The following is a 20,978-nucleotide window of genomic DNA, read 5'->3' as shown; positions in this document are numbered from 1 at the left end:
AGGCCACAGGTTATGGTCTCACTTGACTTGTCAGATCTTCTCAAGCACAGCATATTTCCAAAGGTCTCGGTCACTAGTCATTGCCTCAGTGAGGCCTAATGTTCGAAGGTCATGCTTCACCACCTCATCCCAGGGTTTCCTGGGTCAAGTTCTTCAACAGGTTCCCTCAACCACTAGGGTGTCGCACTTTTTCACACAGCTATCCTCATCCATTCTCACCACATGACCATACCAGCACAGTCGTCTTTCTTGCACACCACATCTGATGCTTCTTGGGTCCAACTTTTCTCTCAAGGCACTTACACTCTGTCGAGTATGCACACTGACATTACAAATCCAGCGGAGCATACTTGCTTCATTCCTTGCAAGCTTACGCATGTCCTCGTGTATATATATACCATGGGGGGAAATAAATATTCATACATGTCAAAATTCTTTATTTATTTAATTTCTAATGAACATAAATGGGATATACCAATACTATATTTGCATACACATGTATAAATTAAAAATATGCAAAAGAAACTAATTAATTATAGTAACTAAGGAATTTATATTCAATTATAAATATTTAGGGGTGAAAAAAGTATTCGTACAGAACATAAATAACTGATAATTCTGATTTAATACTTCGTAGCATAACCATTATTTAGTTCCACTTCGACCAATCTCTTCTAGTAGTTCTTAATCAATGACTTGCATGTTTCTTTAAGAATTTTTTTCCAAATGGCGGTGCCCCAGCATGGCCACAGCTCATAAGCTGAAACTAGAATCAATCAATCAATCAATCATTCCTCTTGACAAATTTTCTTCAAATCTTCAATGCACGTTGGGGCTCTTGAATGAATTTTAATTTTCAAATAACACCACAAATTTTCAATGGGGTTCAAGTCAGGTGACTGGCGTGGCCATTCTAACAATTTTATATTGTGATCAACAATCCATTTTTTGATAGACTTCGCGTATGCTTAGGGTCGTTATCCTGTTGTAAAATCCACCCTTCACAAAGCTGGAGCTTTCCTACAGAGTCCCATAGATTATTGTTCAAAATATTTTGGTACATCTCTGCATTCATTCTACCATCTATCACATGTAAATTGCCAGTACCATTTGCAGAGAAGCACCTCCACACCATGATGTTGCCACCTCCAAACTTTACAGTAGGAATTGTGTTTTTCGGCAAATAGGTGGTACCATCTTTCCTCCAAACATGGTTATGCAAATTTCGTTCAAACAATTCAGTTTTCGACTGGTCATAGAGTGACCATTGGTTTCACATCTATAAAGTACTTAGCAGTATAAGCGACTTGTCAGACCCAAATGGCCAAAGGCACATCTTTTTTCAGCTGGCAATAAATTGGATAAAACTTCTTTGGTCATTTAAATTTGGTGAGTCACGGGCACTCTATGACTGGCCATAAAATATAATTTCCGAAATATACATATATATATTCAAATTTTCAATGGTTGAGGATAAGTATCTTATGTTTGGAAACTTCAAGTACCACAGAATTTGAATCAAACTGTTTTGATCTATCTATTTATCTGTCTGTTTGTCTGTCTGTACATATATATATATATATTCTTTTATTTGTTTGTCATTTGACTGCGGCCATGCTGGAGCACCGCCTATAGTGGAGCAAATCGACCCCAGGACTTATTCTTTGTAAGCCTAGTACTTATTCTATCGGTCTCTCTTGCCGAACCACTAAGTGATGGGGACATAAACACAACAGCAAATATATACATATATATATATATATATATATATATGGCAGACTTTTTGCAGTTTCCGTCTACCAAATCCACTAACAAGGCTTTGGTCAGCCCGAGGCTATAGTAGAAGACACTTGCCCAAGGTGCCACGCAGTGGGACTGAACCTGGAACCATGTGGTTCATAAGCATGCTACTTACCACACAGCCACTCCTGTACCTATATATATATATTTATATACATATATTTATATATATACAAGCATATATATAGACATATATATATAAGACATTAAAAATATATATTTTTATTATTTTTAAACAGAAATTAATTCATGTGAAGTGATTAACAATTGCAGTAAGTTTCTCTTTTTATTTTGAAGTAAAAGAATCAAATATATTTTGCTTACAAATGTAGTTGTTTCACTTTTTGAAAATTTATAAGGTGTTTCGATTTCATTTTATTAAGGATGAAAATATAATTATAAATCCAAACAAAATATATTTATTTACAAAAAATAGTACTGCAGCTGTAAATCACCTAATTCAAATCAGTTTCTGACTTTAAAAAAATATTTAATTAAAATATTTTTTTAATTAAATTATTATTTATTGTCTTTATCCCTTGGTCTTAGATGTTATGTTAATTCACAGCAAGTTACATCCTGCAATCTTAGGTATTCAGCACCTTTTTTAAGCTTCTTACTCTCCCTAGTAAACAGGCATTCTGAATAAGAGGCCATGCTGGAGTACCACCTTTTTAGTCGATGAAATCGACCCCAGGACTTATTTTTTGTAAGCTTAGTACTTATTCTATCGGCCTCTTTTGCCGAACCGCCAAGTTACGGGAACGTAAACACAGCAGCATCGGTTGTCAAGCGATGTTGGGGGGGACAAACACAAACATATACACACACACACACACACACATATATATATATATATGTGTGTGTGTGTGTGTGTATATGTTTGTGTTTGTCCCCCCCAACATATACACACACACAGTAACCAAAGGGGTCCATAAATAAAAAATGGCTGAGAACCACTGGTCTAAGTCTTTGTATTTTGAAAATTTGTTATACCCTTTAGCAGATACATTTTTGTTAGATGGTATGGTCATGTGTGGCTGTGTGGTAAGTAGCTTGCTTATGAATTACATGGTTCCAGGTTCAGTCCCACTGCGTGGCACCTTGGGCGAGTGTCATCTACTATAGCCTCAAGCTAACCAAAGCCTTGTGAGTAGATTTGGTAGACAGAAACTGAAAGACGCCTGTCGTATATATGTATGTGTGTGTGTGTTTGTATATATGTTTGTATGACTTTGTCCTCCCAACATCGCTTGACAACCGATGCTGGTGTGTTTACGTCCCTGTAACTTAGCGGTTCGGCAAAAGAGACCAATAGAATAAGTACTAGGCTTACAAAGAATAAGTCCGGGGGTCGACATACTCGACTAAAAGCGGAGCTCCAGCATGGCCACAGTCAAATGACTGAAACAAGTGAAAGAGTAACATTCAGCTGATTGATGTTTATGGTTCAGTCTGATTAAACTGTAAAATCCCCCAAAATTGTTGTATCTGTTGCTTTGAACACTGGTAAGGGATGGTGTTCACACTAGTTTTTAGCATGCTCTACAACAAAATGTTTGCATAGTGCCCAGTGAATGTATTGGTCAACCTGATCATACCTATCTATATATTCAGTTGGAGCCAAGGTGGAGTACTCTTAAACAATATGCTCCATTATCTCAACTTGTCCATTGCAGTTTCTGCAGTGTCCATTGCAGTTTCTGCAGTTTTGGTCTGCTCCATTTTTGAGGATGCTTGCTGATCATTTCTTCTTATTAAGCTCTGGCCTTATGCAGAAGGATAAATCTAATTTTTTTGTTGTGTCTAGGGAGAGCCATTTTGCCAATATTATTAACACATGCACTGGTTCAATTCCACATGCATGCAACAAGATTTCAGGCAGACAAATGTGGCCTCCGTAACAGACTAAGAAGAAAATCATCAAAAAGGTTGTAAGAAGCAACAAAAGAGCTTTGACAAACAAAAACAAAACAAATGAACCCCTGTTGGAAACCACTGACTTAGATCTTGAGACTAACAGAATGTGATTATAGAAGATACAAACAATCCCAGTTATAATTAGCATTGTCATAAAGAAAGGAATAAAAGAATTTCTTGAAAATGTTCCCTGTTAAACCTAACATTTACGAAATTCAAAAAATCGTCCTCAACAGCAAAGCTCACATTCTACATAATTTTTTTATCTTTGTAATGTTGAATAATTAACCAAATTAAATAAACAATTGATTAGTTAGTAGGATATTTATTTCAACACACAAATTCACATAAAGAATCTTGAAAATCAGATACAAAAACAAGATAAATCTCACTGTTTTGACTTTAAACCTTCAGCTTCACAGTCACTGCTGGAGTTGTGATTGTGAAGTGGGTATTGGCTGTGCAGAAGTTTTGTTGCCATTTATCTTTTAACATCCACCGAAACTACACCTGATTATATATACACTTTAGATGAGTTGTAGTGCACCTGAGCACTGTACACAATTATTATTATTATTATTATTATTATTATCTTTCATATAGCATCAGGCATTTGTCATATTCTGAACACGCCTTACTTCCCTAGGCATGGATACATTGAAACTCCAACGTCTGGCAGCTGACTTGGCAGACACCCATAAAATTATTAACCATCTTATAAACAATAACTGAGTACCTTTTCAAACTCCACCTGTCTAACACCCGTGGACATGTTTACAAAGTCAGAAAACAGCACAGCTCCCATGACTTTTGGAAACATTTTTTTTATGTTAAGAGTTGCTGAAGTATGGAATAAACTGCTGGCATCAGTTGTTAGTTGTCGGAGCACTGCATCCTTCAAAACTTCCATGCTTCCTGAGATTCGCCAACACTACACCTGATTTTCTCCCCTCCATACACACATCATCATCATCATCGTTTAACGTCTGTTTTCCATGCTAGCACAGGTTGGACAGTTCGACCGGGGTCTGGGAAGCCAGGAGGCTGCACCAGGCTCCAGTCTGATCTGGCAGTGTTTCTACAGCTGGATGCCCTTCCTAATGCCAACCACTCCGTGAGTGTAGTGGGTGCTTTTTACGTGCCACCGGCACAGGTGCCAGGGGAGGCTGGCAGCGGCCAATGTATCTGACTCATACACTGTTCACTTCCAGACACTTGTACATTACTGCATATACTTTATATGCATTTTTGACAAGTTGTGGTGCACCTGAGCACTGTATACAATAATTTCATTATTATTATTATTTAAACTGCTTTACTATTGTACTATATGCTAAGAGTTGACTCCTGGTCATTCCTAACATAGTTTCAGTTCAACCATATAGAATAAGTGACTGTTTTTGCTGTTAATTAGTTTGGTTACTCTTTACTCTTTTACTTGCTTCAGTCATTTGATTGTGGCCATGCTGGAGCACCACCTTTTAGTCAAGCAAATCAACCCCAGGAATTATTCTTTGTAAGCCTAGTACTTATTCTATCAGTTTCTTTTGCCGAACCGCTAAGTTATGGGGGACGTAAACACACCAGCATCGGTTGTCAAGCGATGTTGGGGGGACAAACATATACACACACATACATATATATGACGGGCTTCTTTCAGTTTCCGTCTACCAAATCCACCCACAAGGCTTTGGTCGGCCCGAGGCTATAGTAGAAGACACTTGCCCAAGGTGCCATGCAGTGGGACTGAACCCAGAACCATGTGGTTGGTAAGCAAGCTACTTCCCACACAGCCACTCGTGTGCCTATGTGTTTGGACCTTATGTTATTCAGTCCATTAGAAAGTGGTAAGAACAAGAAATACAAAAAGAAAGTCTGCGTGGAAAATCCCAGTTTATTTTAATTTTGCTTGATTGCATGACTACATAAAGCAGCTGTGCCAGAGCCATGTAAAGAGCACACTTTGTAAAGTGGTTGGCATTAGGAAGGGTATCCAGCTGTACAGACCATGTCAAAACAGACAAGTAGAATTCCCCTGTTGGCTAGTTCTTGTCAAACCATCCAACCCATGCCAGCATGGAAATTGCATGTTAAATTATAGTGGTGGTAGTGAGTAGTAGTAGTGGTGGTGGTGGTAAGTTGAGCCAACAAATGAATTACTTCTACCAAACAATAAATATGTATGAAGGTATGTATGTATAGTGCTAAGTTATCAATAACTTTGGTTTATACAGTTATTTCTCATCATAAACATGGGATTGAGGTGAGATGCCTTTTTATGCTGTACATTAGTGTTTATAATGCAATGATGCATGTTACTAATTTGGTAATAAAATGCTGATAGCTGGATCCTCCGAACTTTCAAAACAAGAGAAAAGGAGACAATGATGATCCTGTGGAGGACATATGTCCTCAGCCACTTGGACTCCTACTCCCAACTATGGTCACCACACAATATAAAATTAACATGGAACTCGAAGCAATTCAATGAAGCTACACATGAAAATCATCTCAATGCGACGTATCAGCTACTGGGAAAGACTAAAAGAATTAAAACTCTTCTCCCTAGGACAAAGGCAGGAAAGATATGTAGTGATATACATCTGGAAAATCCTGGAAGGCCTTGTACCTAACTTTGGCATTGTAAGTTACACGAACAGCAGAATGGGGTGCCACAGATCCCAGCATCTCCATCAAAATACAAGACCAGATACTGCAACAGCTTGGGTTTCAAGTACCCACAGCTCTTCAATATCCTTCCAAAATGCTTGAGAGACCTGCATGTTGTAGATGTAGGTGTCTTTAAAATAAAACTGGATCTCCTCTCTCAAGGGTTCCAGATGAGCCTACCTCATGGCAGAAAACACAGATGAGGGCAGCGGCATCAAATTCCCTCATTCACCAAATGCCACATATCAAATGGTGTAGCACAGTATGACTGCAGCTTTGAAGCTGACCAATTTAAAGATTTATGTAGTTTGACCTCTCCTTTTATGCTTTGTATGTGACTTATTTCTAGAGATAAAAACAGCATTAAATTAATTTTGATACTTTAAAACTCCTGGAGATCATCTTGCTGTGACTGACAACTGAAAGATTGTCAGTTCAATGTCTTTTTAAAAATTTATTTGGAGTCAAAAACCATTTTTTCCAAACAAATTATTCATTAAACTTATTAAGCCAAGAAAAGATAACTCTTCTAAATATTTTAAGATTTATTTCCCCTTTTTTTGTAGCCACTGCGATTTCAGTTTAGAAAACGTCGTTTCTACCGTTGTCATAAATCTCATTATAATAATAATAAGGAATATACACATTTATTCTCCTAGAACTAGAAAGTTGTAAAATTCCTGCTTGTAATACTTGACCTTGTATGTATATAACACAAACACCTTGGTCTTGTATGTCTAGCGTAATCCATTCTGTTACAAGAATTCGGAACAGTTCTCCACTCGAAGTACTACTTCTTTATTTCTTCTCACCAGGCAAAGAATTTCTGGACATGGTCTTAAGTGCTACCTCTTCCCCTTTACCATTATCATTAAAAAATAGTTCTCGGTGAACGAAGCTTCTAATTTAATCCAACATACACAATTGAGGAGTATAGCCGTTGATAGGCCAGTCACTGGGGAACTCGTCCTGATATAACATCTCTTTTTGATGTTAACGAATACCGCAGTAACTGTACGACGGGGTGCTGAAAGGTTCCTGCCTTTGAGGGTGTCGCGAAAGGCCTGGTTGGAAGCCCAACCTCCCGAGTTCTTTTATGTGGCTTAGAAAAACTGAAGGACTGCTGCAATAAGTGTGTGAATCTGATAGAAAAATATGTTGGATAAAATCATAATTTACTGACCCTTCTGTATTTTCTTTTACCCAAAGCCATGAACTTTTCGGCAGCCCCTCGTATTATCAACGGTGTTTATATACATTAAGTATAGCACTTGGCTTCTCATTTAGTTTTGAATCTCAACTATAACTGTTTCGCTGTTGCCACTAATACGCCTTTGAGCAGGAATGAATGTCATTTATTTTAGAATTTATGGGAGCAACTGTCTTTGAAGACTCATCTGTCGTTCAATGCTCGAAATGAGGAGTAGATAGACAGCCACCAACTGATGAAGGGTCCTTTCTCTGTGTTTACTTGTCCTGTCTTCCATTTTTTCTCGTTGTTAACGTATTTCATGTTATTTGCACCGTTGATGACATCCTGTACGCGTATATGTACATACTTGCGTCTATACGTATATATGCATATGTGGGTACAGGGCGTCATGAAACGTGTACAACAAAAAAAATACGAAGTACAAGTACATGGAATATGAACTATTTCTTTGAACAACGAAAGACACAAATGGAAAACAAGACATACAACACAAAGAACGACCCCTCATCAATTGTTGGCTGTTTTTCTAATTTCGTATTTCGAGCATTTAACAACAATATACGCTTTCGATAAAACAGCTACTCCCGCAAAGCAAACAAAAAAAAATATGGGATTTTGCGGAGGGTCAAAATTGGTAACACAAACAGGACAGTGAAAACAAACAGGAAGGGCTGCTAAGCCTAAACGAGGTTGTGGTAGCGAACGCGTAAATCAAGCTTGAACAAGAGAAGACAAGAACACGTCTTCCTTGTTCCAGCTACTACGGAGAGAAAGAAAGAAACAAATTAGGAGAAGAAAGAAAGATGGCCGATGGTCATGTGGGAGTATCGTGAGCAAGGGAGGAGGAGAGAGTGACGGAGTAATAAGATAGAATAGTGGGAGAAGAGGAGGTAAAAAAAAATAAGAAAGAGAAAGAGAGAAAGCGTAAAAAGATCGTATAGAGTGCGCATCAGAATTATCAAGATAAAACTTACTTGGAAGAGGATGCGTGGCACTCAATCACATAGTAATATATATATATATATACATACACACGCACACACACATATATATGTATGTATATATATGCATATATCCATACGTATATGTACATACTTACAGCTATACGTGTATATATATATATATATATATATATATATATATATATATATATATATATATATATATATATATATATAGATAAATAGATAGATGCATAGGACATCATGAAACGTGTACAACAGCAACAAAAAAAATGAAAAGAAAACGAAGTACGATTACATGGAATATGAACTATTTTTCGAACAACGAAAGACAACTGGAAAACGACAAACAACACAAAGAACAATCCCTCGTCAGTTATTGGTTGCTTTTCGAATATATTATACACCATTTATTATTTAATTGAGCGCGGCGCATCCATCTTCCAGTATGTGTATATATAAAGCCAGTTGCCACATTAAAGCGGCTGTTGAATGTTACTACTAGTTAAACGTCGGGCAGATTCTCCGTCAGCTAGTTATTGGTACCACACAATATATAATTCGCAGGGGATCGAACCCCTCAAGCAGCTAAAAGGATCGCTGCTAGAGGGTAGTAAGAGTTCGCTCCCCTGCTAACAATATATTTTTATACAGGGTGCAGAGTCTTTCACCGATAAACAGCTGGCGAAAAAACGTGCCTGGGGTTATATTAGAAGTAACATTCAACTGCCACTTTGATATGGTGATTGGCTTTACTGTATAGTATACGTTCCTATTCTATCTTTTGTTTGAGATTTTATATACATATATATATATAATTATTATTATTATATATATAAAAAGAAGCCCGTCGTATATATGTATATATATATAAAGATGAATAATCTTGTTGCAGATTAATCAAAAGTTTAACCGATACCTTGGTAGCAAAAATCACAGCAGAAGACAGCACGGTTTGGCCATGGGCTCTTAGGAGCCTCGTTCGATTTGTTTTGCTCCGCCTCTGTTCTGTTTTTGTTTTTTCCAACGGATTTCCTATTTCTTCCTGAAGAGAAAGACACAATATGGTCTCATTATTCAATCGGAATTTGGTAAATTGTGCCTTTCGAAACACGTGTAGAATGCAATAAAACGATTTCTGTTCAATCTTCGTTCAACTCCATTTCTTCAATTCACTAATAATATATATATATAAATATATATGCATGTGTGTGTTTGTGTGTCTGTATTTGTCCACCTAGCATTGCTTGACAACCGATGCTGGTGTGTTTATGTCCCCGTTACTTAGCGGTTCGGCAAAAGACACAACCGATACTGGTGTGTTTACGCAAAAAAGACCGATAGAATAAGTACTAGGCTTACGAAGAATAAGTCATCGGGTCGATTTGCTCGACTAAAGGCGGTGCTCCAGCATGGCCACAGTCAAATGACTGAAACAAGTAAAAGAGTATATATATATATATATATATATATATATATATATATACACTTTTACTCTTTAGCTTTTTTACTTGCTTCAGTCATTTGACTGCGGCCATGCTGGAGCACCGCCTTTAATCGAGCAACTCGACCCCGGGATTTATTCTTTTACTTGTTTCAGTCATTTGACTGTGGCCATGCTGGAGCACCGCCTTTAGTCGAGCAAATCAACCCCATGACTTATCCTTTGTAAGCCCAGTACTTATTCTATCGGTCTCTTTTGCGTAAACACACCAGTATCGGTCGTCAAGCGATGTTGGGGGGACAAACACAGACACAGAAACACACACACACACACACACATATATATATATATATATATATATATATATATATATATATACATATATACGACAGGCTTCTTTCAGTTTCCGTCTACCAAATCAACTGACAAGGCTTTGGTCAGCCCGAGGCTATAGCAGAAGACACTTGCCCAAGGTGCCACGCAATGAGACTGAACCCGGAGCCATGTGGTTCGTAAGCAAGCTACTTACCACATCAAAGCAGCCGTTAAATTTTACTACTAGTTTAACCCGGGCAGAATCTCTGCCAGCGGGTTATCGGTATAACACTCTGCACAATTTCATATACAATATATAATTAGCAGGGGAGCGAACCTCTACTATTCTCCTAGCAACTAAAAGGGTAGTAGGGGTTCACTCCCCTGATAACAATATATTTTATATAAAGGGTGCAGAGTGTTTCACTGATAACCAGCTGGTGGAGAATCCGCCTAGTGTTAAACTAGTAGTAATATTTAACAGCCACTTTGATGTGGCGACTGGCTTTACTGTATAGTATATGTTCCTACTTTGTGATTTTATAGCATATATATATATATATATATATATATATATATATATATAACACAAATTTCTGCACATGAACCGGAGTTCTACCTTTGGATAGCTCGCTTCAATCGTGTTTCTGACGTCAATTTGCTACCCTGGTATCGGTTCATCGAATTTTCCATGTGACGGTAAACATGGATAATTCATTCACCTATCGATATATATATATATATATATATAATATATATATATATAATATATATATATTATATATATATATATATATATATATATATAAATGAAAGAATGGAGTCGAACGAAGATGTTAACAAAATTCCTTTACTCTCGACACATGTTTCGAAGACAGCATTTTCTCATTCCAAAGGAATAAAGGGTGCATTATGCAATCTTCTCATCAATTTTTTGTTTGTCTTGTTTGTCTTGTTGTCGAGAGAGGCTTCCTTTCTTTCCTGATGAGAAGATTGCATAATGCATCCTTTATTCCTTTGGAATGAGAAAATGCTGTCTTCGAAACATGTGTCGAGAGTAAAGGAATTTTGTTAACATCTTCGTTCGACTCCATTCTTTCATTTATTCATATACAACACACAAATTTCTACACATGAACCCGGAGTTTCTACCCTTGACAGGTCGCTTCAACCGTGTTTTCTGACGTGAATTTGCTACCCAGTTTTCGGTTAAACGAATTTTCCATGCTGACGATAAACATAGAATAATTCATTCACCTACTTATATATATATTATATATATATATAAAATATTATTAGAGACAAAACCACTATTTTGCAAAACAAACAAGGAAAGACTTAATCAATACATAAAATTTTAATAAATAGTCAAAAAAACCGCCACTACAATCGTTTCTTGTCTTGATCGACAATCTTCAGGTGGACTTCCAATCTAAAAAATCAATATTTTAAAATATAAAAATAATAATTTTAAAATAATTAAAGTATGAATGAAAAATGTAAGTATATAATCCATATATAACCTATATATAATCCATATATAATCAATATATAAACAATAATAAACTAAAAAAAACCTATCAACAATAAATATAAACTATAAAATATAAAATATAAAATATAAAACAAAACAAAAAAATAATAATAATATAATAATAAACTATATATACACCCATACACATATACCTAATTATATATAACCATATCTAACTACATACACTAAATCACACACCTATATATATATCCCTATACATACACATAAAAACGTCTAGGCAACTATAAATAAATAAAATAGCTAAATACTTCAACACAATACTTATTCATACTCCCACACACCACACATACAACCCCCACATTCACGCTCTAGAAAACGGACATCACTCAAAACTATGAACGGAGAAATGGAATAAATGGAATTAAAATTATATTCACTTGGTAAAAACGAACACTACTTAAAAATTATGAATGAAACAATGCAATAAAACAACAGACATCGCAAATAGACACAAATTACTACGAATTCCTTAACAAACCTATCGTGATAAACCAAAAACTCATAAAAACATATAATGATAAAATCTCCCTTTACTAAACTCTATAACAAACCTATATAGCAATCCCCCTAACCTAAACATTCACACACAAATACACACACGTAAACAACACACACCCACGACATATACAAATACCCACACCACTTACACATACCAATACATACATATAAACCTCAACATATACTCCAAAAACCCACTCAACCCCACACAGACAAATAAACACAAAAATTATGAATGGATTCTTTTATAAAACTACCATGATAAGCTAAAACTCACAAAACAGAAATGAATAAAACCTCCCTTTACTAAACACTATAACATACTTATATAGCAATCCCTTTAACCTATACATTCACACACAAAACACCACACGTAAACCACACACCCATAACAAATACAAACACCCACCCCACTCACACCCACCACAAGTACATATAAGCCTCAACATATACACCAAACAAAATTACTTTACCAAGGAACTTAACATATGTATAAAAAGTATAACCGCTCTGGAAACGAACATCTCTAAATTAATGAATGGAGAAATGGAATAAATGGAATTAAAAATAATATTCACGTGGCAAAACGAACACCACTCAAAAATTATGAATGAAACAATGTAATAAAACAACCAACATCGAAAATAGACAAATTACCACGAATTCCCTAAAAAAAACCATGATAAACCAAAACTCTTAAAAACATATAACGATAAAATCTCCCTTGCTAACTCTATAACAACCTATATAATAATCCCCCTACCTAAACATTCCCACCACAAATACACACACGTAAACCACATACACATACCTATACTAACTTATAAACCTCAATATACACCAAACCCACTCACTCCCCAACAGGCAAATTAACACTACATCCAAAACCTAATATAACAACCCATATACACATTCACACACAAACACACACACACGCAAAAACACACACACACAACGGATACATATACTCCCTCACATATACGCATATACATACTCTAAACTCGATATATACAACAATATTTACACACCCACACTCATACAGATAAATAAATTATACAACTAAAAACTCACACACAAACTCATATACATAAACACTCCTATGAAAACAACATTAATACATCGTAATTAACCAGAATATCAAAAATAACAATATGACATAAGGATAAATAAAAGACATACTTACAAGTCAGTTTCAAATTATGAAGTGAAATTAAATTTTTAGCTGTTAAAAAAATCAAACCAAAATTACGTTACCATAGAAATAACTTATGTAAAAAAAGAATACGCGCCATGGAAAGTAAACGTCATTTAAATTATGAATGGAGAAAAAGAATAAATGGAACTAAAAACTATATCCACGTGGCAAACCAACACTACTTAATGAAATCAGAACGTAAAGACGAATCAAATACCTATTTCTTTATTACCCACAAGGGGCTAAACACAGAGGGGACAAACAAGGACAGACATAGGTATTAAGTCGATTACATCGACCCCAGTACGTAACTGGTACTTAATTTATCGACCCCGAAAGGATGAAAGGCAAAGTCGACCTCGGCGGAATTTGAACTCACAACGTAACGCAGACGAAATACCGCTAAGCATTTTACCCGGCGCGGTAGCGATTTTGCCAGCTCGCTGCTCTAAAAAGAAGATATATATTATCTTTATTCGTTATCATTTTCAAAAACAATTAAATATATTTGAGATATTTGTCGTCATTATTGTTGATAGGCATACTGAAGTACAATCAATAAGCGCACCTCCTAGTTGAGATCATGACTAGCTTTTAAGGAGTGTGTGTTTCTGTAATAGTCTTTTAGCTTCTATCTTTTACTTGTTTCAGTCATTAGTCATTAGACTGCGGCCAACCTCGACGGAGTTTGGTTATGACTCCAGAACTTATTTATTTCCTTTTAAACCTCGTGCTTATTCTATTGTTCTCTTTTGCCGAACTGCTAATGATAACCAGTTTCAAAATAAATAGTCAAATAAGTATTTCATACATCAGTAACATTATATCATATATTTTTCATCCCATGTACAAATTCCTATTTCGATCGAATCGCTTTATGGTTTATTTTATTAGAATGGTAAAAACGTGAATTCTGATGTGGTGAACAGCTATTTTTCTCAATCAATAACTTAGATCAGAAAACCGATAAAAAATATTTATTCTCCTTCAGTTTTAGTTCCCATTAAAATTTGTTAACGTTGTCGCCTGCCATCTGCCACATGTTATCATCCGTGTTATATGCGGCATTTTCTTATATACCTGTTTATTTAAATATTAGTTTTTTTTTTCTTTCTGCCACATCATACTACTTCGTGTGTATTCTGGTGTGGCAAAAGATCACAAAGTTAATAATAAAAAAAAGGGAAAGGAAAACGTTAAAAATAATGTATTACAAAGGAAAATTCAACTTGATAGAGCAGCGTAACTCGATTTCATTGTTTCTCTATCTGTCTGTCTACATACATACATACATACATACATACATACATACATACATACATACATACATACATACATACATACATACATACATATACATATACAGGGTGCAATGGGTAAATTGTCGCTATTTTATATTTTTATTTTCGCGCATACACATTATTTTTGATTTTGTTGACTACTCAGTATAGTAGGGTCAGTTGGGCACCGTCTGTGAGAAAAAACAGCACCATGAGGCAATTCGCTCCGCCAGAAATTTGGAAACGACATGTACTGTTTGACATTCGCTCCAATACGAACATTTCAGAGTGTTTGGATGTCAATCTGAGGGCAGTGCAAAGGATTCGGAAAGAGTTGAATGAGTCTAAGGGTGATTACGAAGTTACGGCAACTCGGAAAACTCACTCTGATTATTCTGATAAGAAAAGAACTCCTGAATTTGTTGGTAAGATCCAGGCCATGATTGATAACGATCCCTCCATGTCAATCAGGTCCGTCGTCAGGGACATGAGAATGTCTGAGTTTCTTATCAGGCAGTAACACAGGAAGACGTTCGGTATTCTTCATGCAAGATGAGAAAGAGCCAATTTTTATCCCAAGCCATCAAGGACAAGAGGAAAGACCACGCTACGAAGCTTTTGAACAAACTTGAGCATTCCCTCCAACGGAACATGCTTTGGTTTTTCTCAGACGAGAAAACGTTCTGCCAGGATCAAATGGTGAACACACAGAACACTCGTTGGCTTGCCGTGTCCCCAAGATATGTATTGAGAGTGATACAAATCAAACATCCAATCAACATCATGGTATTTAGAGTGATTATTAGTGCTGGCAACGTTATGCCTTCATTCATCTTCCCACACAGCCTCAGATTCAATGCGGAGGCCTACAACAAGTGCTTAGCGAAGGTAATGCTGCCCTTGGTCAAGAGGGTGGCTGTTGGCAGATCCTATGTCTGGCAACAGGACTCTGCACCATGCCACACAAGTAGGAGAATCCAGTCATGGCTGTCAGACAATTTCTGCAACCACATCACCCCTAACATCTGGCTACCTAACTCCAGTCTGCAACCCCCTTGATTATTATGTGGAAGGTGCAGTTGAGTGAGAGACTAACAAAATTCCTTGTAACACCAAAGACGAACTGAAGGCAAGGATTATGGCAGCATTCTGCAACTTAAACAAGGAGACCCTCCAGAAGAGTTGCAGGAGATTCCGAAGTCTTCTGGAGCCGTGGTTGAAACCAATGGCGATGTTATAGAATAAATTTACTCTTTAGTATTTCAAGATATTTTTATGTAATTTTGATATATATATCTGTTAAGACGAGATGTCAGTGTTATTTTCATTTTTCCGAAATTTAGTCGACAATTTATTCACGTGCGTGCGTGTGTATGTATGTATGTATGTATGTATGTATGTATGTATGTATGTATGTATGTATGTATGTATGTATGTATGTATGTATGTATGTATGTATGTATGTATGTATGTGTGTGTGGGTGTATATATATATATATATGTCTATGAATTATATATATATATATATATATATATATATACTATATATATATATATATATATATAGATATATATATATATATATATTATATATATATATATATATATGTCTATGAATTATGTATATGTATTATCATTATCATACCATGCTTCTGTTTCATTACTTTCAATCAATAGATAGTATGTATATCTTCCCAGATATTCCATATGTAAGTGGTTTGAGTGATCTTTATAGAGACCACTTAATAATTTATTAATTAAGGAAAGATGAGGTAATAAATTAATTCTAAATAATAGTAATCTTCCTTTTAATGTTTTAAATGATCAATATACACCTTTTTAGCTAACATGGTTATGATATCACTTTCTTGAATTTTTTTCTAATTTTATTATTTTATTCTGTTTGAAAGCTGTTTGAAGCATGACAAGTATTTCGGCGGCCGTTTTCGCCTGCAGAAAACAGAATTTCCTGTGTGTGTATCTTTTCTGTACTTTTCTCTTTTACTTCTTTCAGTCATTGGACTGCGGCCATGCTGGAACACTGCCTTGAAGTCGAGAAAATCGATCTAGTATTTATTTTTTAAGCCCGGTACTTATTAAACGAACCAGCGATGGTTGCAGACAGACAAACACATACACAAATACGCAGATGTGCACGCACATTCACAACACACACACACACATACATATAGTTAAAGAGATAGATAGATAGATAGATAGATAGATAGATAGATAGATAGACAGACAGACAGGCAGACAATGGACTTATTTTCAGTTTCTGTCTACCAAATTCACTTATAAGGCTTTTGGTCGGCCCGGGGCTATAGCAGAAGACACTTGCTTAATGTGCCACACTATGAGATTGAACTCGGAACCAAGTGGATAGGAAGTAAGCTTATTATCGCACAACTTGTACGCCCACAATAAGCATTTCCTCCTACTATTTTATTATCGTTTGTTTCTTTAAAATGTTCTCCGAATAGCTAAGTGGGCAGACGGTATACTCTTTTACTTGTTTCAGTCATTTGACTGCGGCCATGCTGGAGCACCGCTTTTAATCGAGCAACTCGACTCCGGGACTTATTCTTTTGTAAGCCCAGTACTTATTCTATCGGTCTCTTTTGCCGAACCGCTAAGTGACGGGGACATAAACACACCAGCATCGGTTGTCAAGCAATGCTGGGGGACAAACACAGACACACAAACATACACACACATATACATACACACATATATATATACATATATACGACGGTCTTCTTTCAGTTTCCGTCTACCAAATCCACTCACAAGGCTTTGGTCGGCCCAAGGCTATAGTAGAAGACACTTGCCCAAGATGCCACGCAATGGGACTGAACCCGGAACCATGTGGCTGGTAAACAAGCTACTTACCACACAGCCACTCCTGCGCCTACGTGGAACTTATGTGGAACTTTCCGGCCGCGTGCCAAAATTAGAAACTAATATCCTATATATGGAACTGGAGAAATATAGTCAGGAAACACAGTAACAAAATATAGATTCAGGTTGCGTATTACGTAGCCTGCGTTCAAAGTTGACGTTGCGGAGAATTTTGACATTGCTGACGTAGATAATAAAAATGGTGAGACTCAAGTCGTATCAATTTGTGTGTGTGTGTTGTGTGTGTGTGTGTGTGTGTGTGTGTGTGTGTGTGTGTGCTTGCTTTTTTTGTACGTCTGCGCGTACGTGTGTAGGGTATTGAACAGTGGAACACATTGTCGTTATACGTTGCAGCACATCAATAATTTCTTTCTCTCTCTCTTTCTGACACTCCCTCTTTCTTTACATATATATGTGTGTGTGTGTGTATATATTCATATATACACACACTCACACTCTTATATATACACATGCGTATGTATGTACCAATGATATATGCATATAATACATATTATACATATAATACATGTGTGCGTGTAAATATGTGTGTGTGTGTGTGTGTGTATAAATATATTTGTATAAGTAATTGGAGTTAATTAAATTTAATGAGTTTATCTTTTCCGTTGTCCAGTATTCGGACTGCGTCCACGCTGGGACACTTGCCTTGAATAGCTTAATCGAACAAATCGACCTCCTGTACTTGTTTTTAAAGCTAAAGCTTGGTACTTATTTTTAAAGCGCAGGAGTGGCTGTGTGGTAAGTAGCTTGTTTACCAACCACATGGTTCTGGGTTCAGTCCCACTGCGTGGCTCCTTGTGCAAGTGTCTTCTACTATAGCCTTGTGAGTGGATTTGGTAGACGAAAACTGAAAAAAGCCTGTCGTATATATTTATATATATATATGTGTGTATGTGTGTGTATATGTTTGTGTGTCTGTGTTTGTCCCCCTAGCATTGCTTGACAACCGATGCTGGTGTGTTTACGTCCCCGTCACTTAGCGGTTTGGCAAAAAGAGACCGATAGAATAAGTACTGGGCTTACAAAAGAATAAGTCCCGGGGTCGATTTGCTCGACTAAAGGCGGTGCTCTAGCATGGCCGAAGTCAAATGACTGAAACAAGTAAAAGAGTAAAAAAAAAAATAGTACACAGTCACGATCTAATCGACTGCCCCGCCTACCCCCAAAATTTCAGGCAATGTGTCTACAGTAGAAAGGATTAGTTTTTGTTTGTGTTAAATATTTATTACCTTCAATCAAAATCTTTATTATACATTTACGTGCAACATTAGCACATTATATTAAGGCGGCGAGCTGGCAGAACCGTTAGCACGCCGGGCGAAATGCGTTGCCGTATTTCGTCTGCCGTTACGTTCTGAGTTGAAATTCCGCCGAGGTCGACTTTGCTTTTCATCCTTTTGGGGTCGATAAATTAAGTACCAGTTACGCTCTGGGGTCGATGTAATCGACTTAATTCGTTTGTCTGTCCTTGTTTGTTCTCTCTATGTTTAGCCCCTTGTGGGTAAAAAAAAAACAAAAAAAACTTATATTAAGGCGCAGGAGTGGCTGTGTGGTTAGTAGCTTGTTTACCAACCATATGGTTCCGGGTTCAGTCCCACTGCGTGGCACCTTGGGCAAGTGTCTTCTACTATAGCCTAGGGCCAACCAAAGCCTTGTGAGTGGATTTGGTTGACGGAAACTGAAAGAAGCCCGTCGTATATATGTATATATATATATATGCGTGTGTGTGTTTGTGTGTCTGTGTTTGTCACCCTAGCATTGCTTGACAACTGATGCTGGTGTGTTTATGTCCCCGTTACTTAGCGGTTCGCCAAAAGAGACCGGTAGAATAAGTACTGGGCTTACAAAAGAATAAGTCCTGGGGTCGAGTTGCTCGATTAAAGGCGGTGCTCCAGCATGGCCGCAGTCAAATGAATGAAACAAGTAAAAGAGTAAAAGAGTAAAGAGTAGAGTAATCTGTGTCATTATGAGTAATGTCATAGGTTAATTTCATATATCTAACGTCATAAGTATATGACATTAGGTATAAGATAATGACATTTATGAACAAACTACGATCAAGGGACTGTGTGGATGGCACCGCTAAGGAAATATCATCTTGAAGATTTCTTTTGTTTTTGTTTTTGTATTTTCTTCATTTTCACGAATCGTCTTATTACGAACCATATCTCATTCAGCCTGCTTCTCGATAAAGATCTCCGATTCTTGGTCTATACTGGAAGGACTAGTACCAAACTTTGGAATAAAGAGCTATACCAGACCACGAACAGGTCGTCACTGTGCTGTCCCCATTGTACCAACTGCTTCATCTCGGGCAGCAAGGACGATGTACTGCAATAGCTTGGGTTTCAAGGGCCCACAGCTGTTTAACTGTCTGCCGAAGCATCTGAGGAGCCTTCATGGAGTGGATATAGACGTTTTCAAACGTGAACTTGACCTCTGGCTCGCCGAGATCCCGGATGGGCCAATATCTAAGCAAGAAACTCAAAAGAGCATCGAACTCCATCCTTCACCAGAAGCCGCTCCGACAAAGATGGAAAGTGGAAAGATGATTACAATGGCAGTGCTCCAGCATGGCCACAGTCATTGGACTGAAACATATAAGAGAATATATATATATGTATATACATAAAATTCTTAAAATTCAAATCGACATCTTTGTCTATATATCTACCTTCTCTATAATGTTATCAATTAATATGAAAATTATGTATTAATGGAAAACCTCTATAAATGGCTGATGATTGCTCAACATTTTAAAACTGTTGTGATACTTAGAATATTTAAAAATGAGTAGCGTGAAACGATCGTACCAAATACCGGAGATATTCTGTTGCTTATTTTGATTATAATCACCCCATGGATTTATATGGATAACACCATACAAAATTCTGGTGTATCTAACTTAAGTACCATATTCATTTGAATCTAAATTTTTTGGCTGAACTTATATATATATATATATTATATAATATATATATATATATATATATAATATCTATATATATATATATATATAATATATAGATATATATATATATATATATATATGTCTGTATGGATGTATGTATATATATATATATGGGTAAAACGGTTAAGATAACAAAAGAAAGAAAGAGACCTCAATATTATGTAAATAGAGGAAATTTATCTATTCAATAATATGTTACATTACTCGATAGTCAAGATAAAACTCTGAGTTTCAGA

At 36.4% G+C, this 20,978-nt stretch overlaps 1 long non-coding RNA gene across 1 annotated transcript in view; it reads left to right on the top strand.

Annotated features, from left to right (window-relative positions):
* The window catches only part of LOC118761739, a 40,021-nt gene extending 19,649 nt beyond the window's left edge, over window positions 1–20,372 (top strand). Inside the window, exon 3 of the long non-coding RNA XR_004997607.1 lies at window positions 19,949–20,372. This is a non-coding gene — a long non-coding RNA (uncharacterized LOC118761739). The remainder of the gene's footprint in view (window positions 1–19,948) is intronic.
* The last annotated feature ends 606 nt before the right edge of the window (window positions 20,373–20,978 follow it).

The sequence above is a fragment of the Octopus sinensis genome, unplaced genomic scaffold (assembly GCF_006345805.1).
Source record: "Octopus sinensis unplaced genomic scaffold, ASM634580v1 Contig16928, whole genome shotgun sequence".
Lineage (NCBI taxonomy): Eukaryota > Metazoa > Mollusca > Cephalopoda > Octopoda > Octopodidae > Octopus > Octopus sinensis.
The sequence above is the reverse complement of the archived record's forward strand: the minus strand, read 5'-3'. Positions and strand labels throughout refer to the sequence as shown.